Genomic DNA, 6382 nt, shown 5'->3' on the forward strand with positions numbered 1-6382 from the left:
ATCCATTCTTTGGTCGAGGGGCATTTAGGTTTTTTCCAGGTTCTGGCTATGAAAAGCAATGCGGCTCTTAACTTATTGAGCACATTTCTTTGTGGTACGATTGAGCATCCTTTGAGCATATACCCAAAAATGGTATTGCTGGGTCTTGAGGAAGGTTGTTTTCTAACTTTCTGAGAAATCACCATAATAATATCCAAAGTGGCTGTACCAGTTTGCACTCCCACCAGCAATGCAGGAGTGTTCCCTTTATCTTCCATCCTCTCCAGCATAAGTTGTCATCAGTGTTTTTTATCTTGGCCATTCTTACAGGTGTAAGATGGAATCTCAGAGTTGTTTTGATTTACATTTTTCTGATAACTAAGGATGTTGAGCATTTCCTTAAGTGTCTTTCAGTCATTTTAGATTCCTCTGTTGAGAGTTCACTGTTTAGGTCTGTACGCCATTTTTTAAATTGGATTATTTGTTCTTTTGATGGCCAGTTTCTTGAGTTCTTTGTATATTTTGGAGATCAGACCTCTGATGTGGGGATGGTGAAGATCTTTTCCCATTCTTTAAACTGCCGTCTTGTCTTTTTGTCTGTGTCCTTTGCTTTACAGAAGCTTTTCAGTTTCAGGAGGTCCCATTTATTAATTGTTGCTCTTAGTGTTTTTGCTACTGTGGTTATATTTTGGAAGTGGTCTCCTGTGCCAAAGTGTTCAAGGTACTTCCCAATTTCTCTTCTGTGATGTTCAGTGTGGTTGGCTTTATGTTGAGGTCTTTGATGCATTTGGACTTGAGTTTTATACATGGTGATAGATATGAATCCATTTCCCTTTTTCTACATGTTGATATCCAGTTATGCCAGCACCATTTGTTGAATATGCTTTCTTTTTTCCATTTGATATTTTTTGCTTCTTTGTCAAAAATCATGTGTTCATAGGAGTGTGGATTGATATTTTGGTATTCAACTCAGTTCCACTGGTCCTTCTGTCTATTTTTATGCCAATACCAGGCTACTTTGAGTACTGTAGCTTTGTAGTAGAGTTTGAAGTCAGGGATTGTGATGCCTCCAGAAGTTTCTTTATTGTACAGTATTGTTTTGGATATCCTGGGTATTTTGCTTTTCCATATGAAGTTGAGTACTGTTCTTTAGAGTTCTGTGAAAAATTTTGATGGGCATTGCACTGAATCTGTAGATTGCTTTTGGTAAGATTACCATTTTTACTATGTTAATTCTACCTACCCAAGAGCATGGGAGATATTTCCATTTTCTGGATCTTCTTCAATTTCTCTCTTCAAAGATTTAAAGTTCTTGTCATACAGGTCTTTCACTTGTTTGGTTAGAGTTACTCTGAGATATTTTGTGCTATTTATGGCTATTGTGATGGGTGATATTTCTAGGATTTCTTTCTCAGCCCATTTATCATCTGTGTACAGGAGGGCTACTGATTTTTTTAAAGTTAGTCTTGTATCTTGCTACATTACTGAAGGTGTTTGTGAGTTGTAGAAATTCCTTGGTAGAATTTTGGGGGTTGCTTATGTAAACTATCATATCGTCAGCAAATAATGAGAGTTTTACTTCTTTTCTGATTTATATCCCTTTGTTCTCATTTGGTTGTCTTATTGCTCTAGCTAGACTTTCAAGAACTATATTGAATAGATATGGAGAGCATGGACAACCTTGTCTTGTTCCTGATTTCAGTGTGATTGCTGGGAGTTTCTCTCCATTTAGTTTGATGTTAGCTGTTGGCTTGCTCTATCTTGCCCTTATTATATTTATGTACATTCCTTGTATCTCTTATCTCCAAGACCTTTATTATAAAGGGGTGTTTTATTTTGTCAGAGACATTTTCAGCATCAAATGAGATGATCATGTGGTTTTATTTTTCAGTTTGTTTATATGGTGGATTACATTGACAGACTTTTGTATGTTAAACTATCTGTGCATCTCTGGAATGATGCTTACTTGATCATGGTGGATGATTTTTCCGATGTGTTCTTGGATTTGATTTGCCAATATTTTATTGAGTATTTTTGCATCAATGTTCGTTTGTGAGATTGGTCTCTTTCTTAGTAATGTCTTTATATGGTTTGAATATCAGGGTAATTGTAGCCTCCTAAAAAGAATTTGACAGTGTTCCTAATGTTTCTATTGTGTGGAACAATTTAAGGCGTATTGGTAATAGTTCTTCCTTGAAAATCTTGTAGAATTCTGAGCTGAAAACCATCTGGTCCTGGGATTTTTTTTTTTTTTTTTTTTGGTTAGGAGACTTTTGATGACTGTTCTTATTTCTTCAGCAGCTATAGGTCTATTTAATTTGCTTTTCTGGTCTTGATTTAATTTTGGTAAGTGATATTCATCCAGAAAGTTGCTCATTTCCTTTAAGTTTTCCAATTTTGTGGAGTTTTTGAAATATGACTTAATGATTCTATGGATTTTCTATGTCGATTGTTATATCCCCCTTTGTATTTCAGATTTTGTTAATTTGGATATTCTCTCACTGCCTTTTAGTTAGTTTGGATAAAGTTTTGTCTATCTTGTTGATTTTCTCGAAGAACCTACTCATTGATTCTTTGCATTGTTCTCTTTGTTTCTATTTGTTTGATTTCAGCTCTCAATTTTACTATTTCCTCCAGTGTGAGTTTGCTTTATTTGCTCTAAAGTTTTCAAATGTTCTGCTAATTCACTAGTGTGGGATTTTCCAGCTTCTTTATGTAGGTTTTTAGTGCTATGAACTTTCCTCTAACATTACTTTCATTGTGTCCTATAAATTTGGGTTGTTGTCTGTTCATTTTCATGAATTTTAGTAAGTCTTTAATTTCTTTATTTCTTTCTTTCTTGACTCATAGATGATTCAGGTGAACATTGCTTAATTTTGTGGGCTTCCTGGAACTAGTGTTGCTGTTAAATTCTAATTTTAAGCCAGTTTAAATGATTTTTTTAAGTTTGTGAAAAGATATGTTTTAGACATACTAACATCCCTCAGTTTATAATCTGTACTGACATTTACATTGTAGAGATGGCGGTATACTTGTGCCAGAAATTAGTCTGGTTGAAAACATTGACATCTTTTTCCCCAGAAAGCTGTGACAGATGTTTTCTGTACAATGAAAAGCATCTTTGAGGTCTATAGTCAGGAAGCAACCAAAGGGAATTTGAAATCTTGAGCTTGTGGAAACATTTCAAATCATTTTTTCTTATCAGCTTTTAAGCCTTTTCATCCTTAGACCTTTATGACTTGCTTTTACACACTCCAATAACTTTTCTTTGCACATCTTAAAACACCTTCAAACATTTTCAGATCCTTACATCTTAAGCTCTACATCATAAAACATCTTTTATCTACTTTGCCTGTAAGTACAGGTGGCTGACCACTGAGAACAGTCACTGTAAAGTAAGTTCCTTTAAACAAAGGAATGGTAAGAAGTTATATTGAAATCTGTTTTGTGACTCTCTCTCTCTCTCTCTCTCTCTCTCTCTCTCTCTCTCTCTCTCTCTCTCTCTCTCTCTCTGTCTGTCTGTCTCTCAAGTCTGGTAGCAAGATGATCTGTGTCGAGACTCTGTATTGACTCTAAGAGAGTGAGACCTGTAACCTGAATTTTACAGAGAACTGAGCCTTGGTTGCTGCTTTTAAGCTGGCAAGGCTATTAGTCATCAAACAGCGTCAAAGTCCTGAGAGGAATAAATTTTACCTGAGTTACCGGTTAAAAAAATGACTTACTTCGGTCTCCCCACCCCCACCCCTGGAGCGGTCTCTCCCTGAGATCCACTGCCCTTTGGTGCAGACAGAAAGAACAAGTAGCAACTTAACAGGAGGAGAACGGCACTGGGGCAGATTTCCAGCAACAGGTGCTTCGGGGGGCTCCAGAAGGTCTTTGAACATGACAGTGTTGAGCTGAAATGTAAAATGAGACTTGCTGTCTACCTGCCTCCACGGGCAGAGAGTTCAAAGTGTCCTGCACTCTACTGGCTGTCTGGTTTAACTTGCACAGAACAAAATTTCATAACCAAGTCTGCCTTTCAGCAAGCTGCCTCAGAACACGGCCTTGTCGTCATTGCTCCAGATACCAGTCCCCGTGGTTGCAACATTAAAGAAGATGACAGCTGGGACTTCGGCACTGGTGCGGGTTTCTACGTGAATGCCACTGAAGACCCCTGGAAAACAAATTACAGAATGTACTCTTATGTGACCGAGGAGCTTCCACAACTCATAAACGCCAATTTCCCAGTGGACCCACAGAGGATGTCTATTTTTGGTCACTCCATGGGAGGCCACGGAGCTCTGATTTGTGCTTTGAAAAATCCTGGAAAATACAGCATTTTGCTCCAATTTGCAACCCAGTGCTCTGTCCTTGGGGCAAAAAAGTTTTTAATGGATATTTGGGACCAGATGAAAGTAAATGGAAGGCGTACGATGCAACCTGTCTCGTGAAGTCCTCTTCAGGTTCCCAGATTGACATATTAATTGATCAAGGAAAAGATGACGAGTTTCTTACAAACGGGCAGTTACTCCCTGATAACTTCATAGCTGCCTGCACAGAAAAGAAAATCCCTGTTGTTTATAGGCTACAGGAGGGTTATGATCATAGCTACTACTTCATTGCAACCTTCATCACCGACCACATCAGGCATCATGCAAAATACCTGAACGCATGAAAAGCTTCAGGTGGAAGAATCTCACAGGGATTATAAACCTTGGACTACACGGAATTGCTCAGTAAAAGATTTGGGGTTTCCTTTCAAAAGATCATCCTCCTGCAGTTGAATCACTTTTTTGAATAAAGATCTCAAACTTTCTGATAAAAAAAAATGACTTACTTGCTGGTTGCTCAGACAGCTACCTTGGGGTCTTTATCAACATTCTAAGTAGGGACCCATGCCTTACAGCCCCAGGATGGATGCTAGAAAGATTGGGGCTGCTCTGAGATTTGACTGAAACAAAGGTAACAGGAGAGGGTACTGGGAGGTTCTTTAGCAGAGTTTTCTTTACAGCTCTGCAAGCTCCTTCTTGAGTGTCAGTCCAGAGGAAGGATTCCTTTGTCCCGCAGGGAGCCTCATAGAAGGGTTTTGCCAGTTTAGCAAATCCTGGTATCCAGAGCAGGCAAAATCTGACTGAGCCTAAAAACTCCTGGACCTGGGTTTGGAGGGTTGAAATGTCCAGAACAGTTTGTTTTTGAGCAGGCAACAGCCATCCCTTGCCTTCTTTCAGTATATATCCTAGGTATGTGAGTTCAGAGACAAACATCTGGGCCTTTTTATCCAACACCTTCTACCCTACTTGGCATAAGGTCTGCAGCAAGTCTCTAGTTGCCTGTAAGCAAGAATCTTGGTCCTTAGAAGCAATTAGAAGATCATCAACATACTGGATGAGATTTACCTCATGGTGTGGGGTTTGATAATCCCTCAAGTTCTGCTGTAAATCTTCATCAAAGATGATTGGGGAATTTTTTAATCCTTATGACAGGTGGGTCCAGGTGAGCTGTCCACTGAAGCCCCAGTCTGGGTCTTGCCATTCGAAGACAAAGATTGGTTGACTCTTGACTTCAAGAGTTAGGCTGAAGAAGGCATCCTTAAGAACTGAACACACTTGGAGCTCTGGAGAGATTGAGTTTAGGAGATTATAAGGGTTGGGAACTGTAGTGTAAATGTCTTCAACACGTTTGTTAATCTCCCTAAGACTTTGCACTGGTTGATAGTCATTGGTCCCTGACTTCCTAAATGGCAGAAGCAGGGCATTCCAAGGAGATTGGCAAGGCACTAGTATTCCATGCTCCAGGAGCCAATTAATATGTTTAGTAATATGCCCAGCTTAAATTCTTTACAATGTATCAATATCTAAAATTTTTAACATATGCATTAAATCCCAACATTTACAGAATGTGTCAAACTTATCTCAACATCTTATAAGCAATTACAAATATCATCAGATCAATAGCAACTTTTCTCAACATCTTCTATGTGGTTACAAGTATTATCAGATCAGTACTGTAATTCACAGTATTATTAGGTCAATACCAACTTTTCTAGACTGGGCAGCTTGTAGTTGTTTTTGTTAGAGGCCACTGATTCACCCATATAGGCTCATCACTTTACATACTTGGGTCTGCATGGAGTGCAGGTGTTTTAGTGACCCCCTCCTAAAAATACCCTAATCCTGCCCTAGGAGGACTACCATCTTGTACGATAGGATCAATCTTTTTCTTATTATCCTTGCCTAGACCTTGATTAGGTAATAATCCTTGTTGAAATATTTGGTCAGTATCAGTTATGCTGGGGGAATATAAATATAACCCCATTTTGGACATAATATCTCAGCTCCATAAATTTATGTGTAAATAAGGAATAATATATGGCCGGAAGTTTTCTCATGGCCTTCCCTATTATTCTTTTTTTTTTTTTTTT

At 38.4% G+C, this 6382-nt stretch overlaps 1 protein-coding gene and 1 pseudogene across 1 annotated transcript in view; one reads left to right on the forward strand and one right to left on the reverse strand.

Annotated features, from left to right (window-relative positions):
• Positions 1–6382, reverse strand: part of LOC101984682 (carcinoembryonic antigen-related cell adhesion molecule 1-like) — a 124372-nt gene that overhangs the window by 59942 nt on the left and 58048 nt on the right. The gene's annotated exons all lie outside the window — the stretch shown is intronic.
• On the forward strand, positions 3000–4770 carry LOC101982709 (annotated as a pseudogene).

Source organism: Microtus ochrogaster, linkage group LG4, assembly GCF_000317375.1.
Source record: "Microtus ochrogaster isolate Prairie Vole_2 linkage group LG4, MicOch1.0, whole genome shotgun sequence".
Taxonomy (NCBI): Eukaryota; Metazoa; Chordata; class Mammalia; order Rodentia; family Cricetidae; genus Microtus; species Microtus ochrogaster.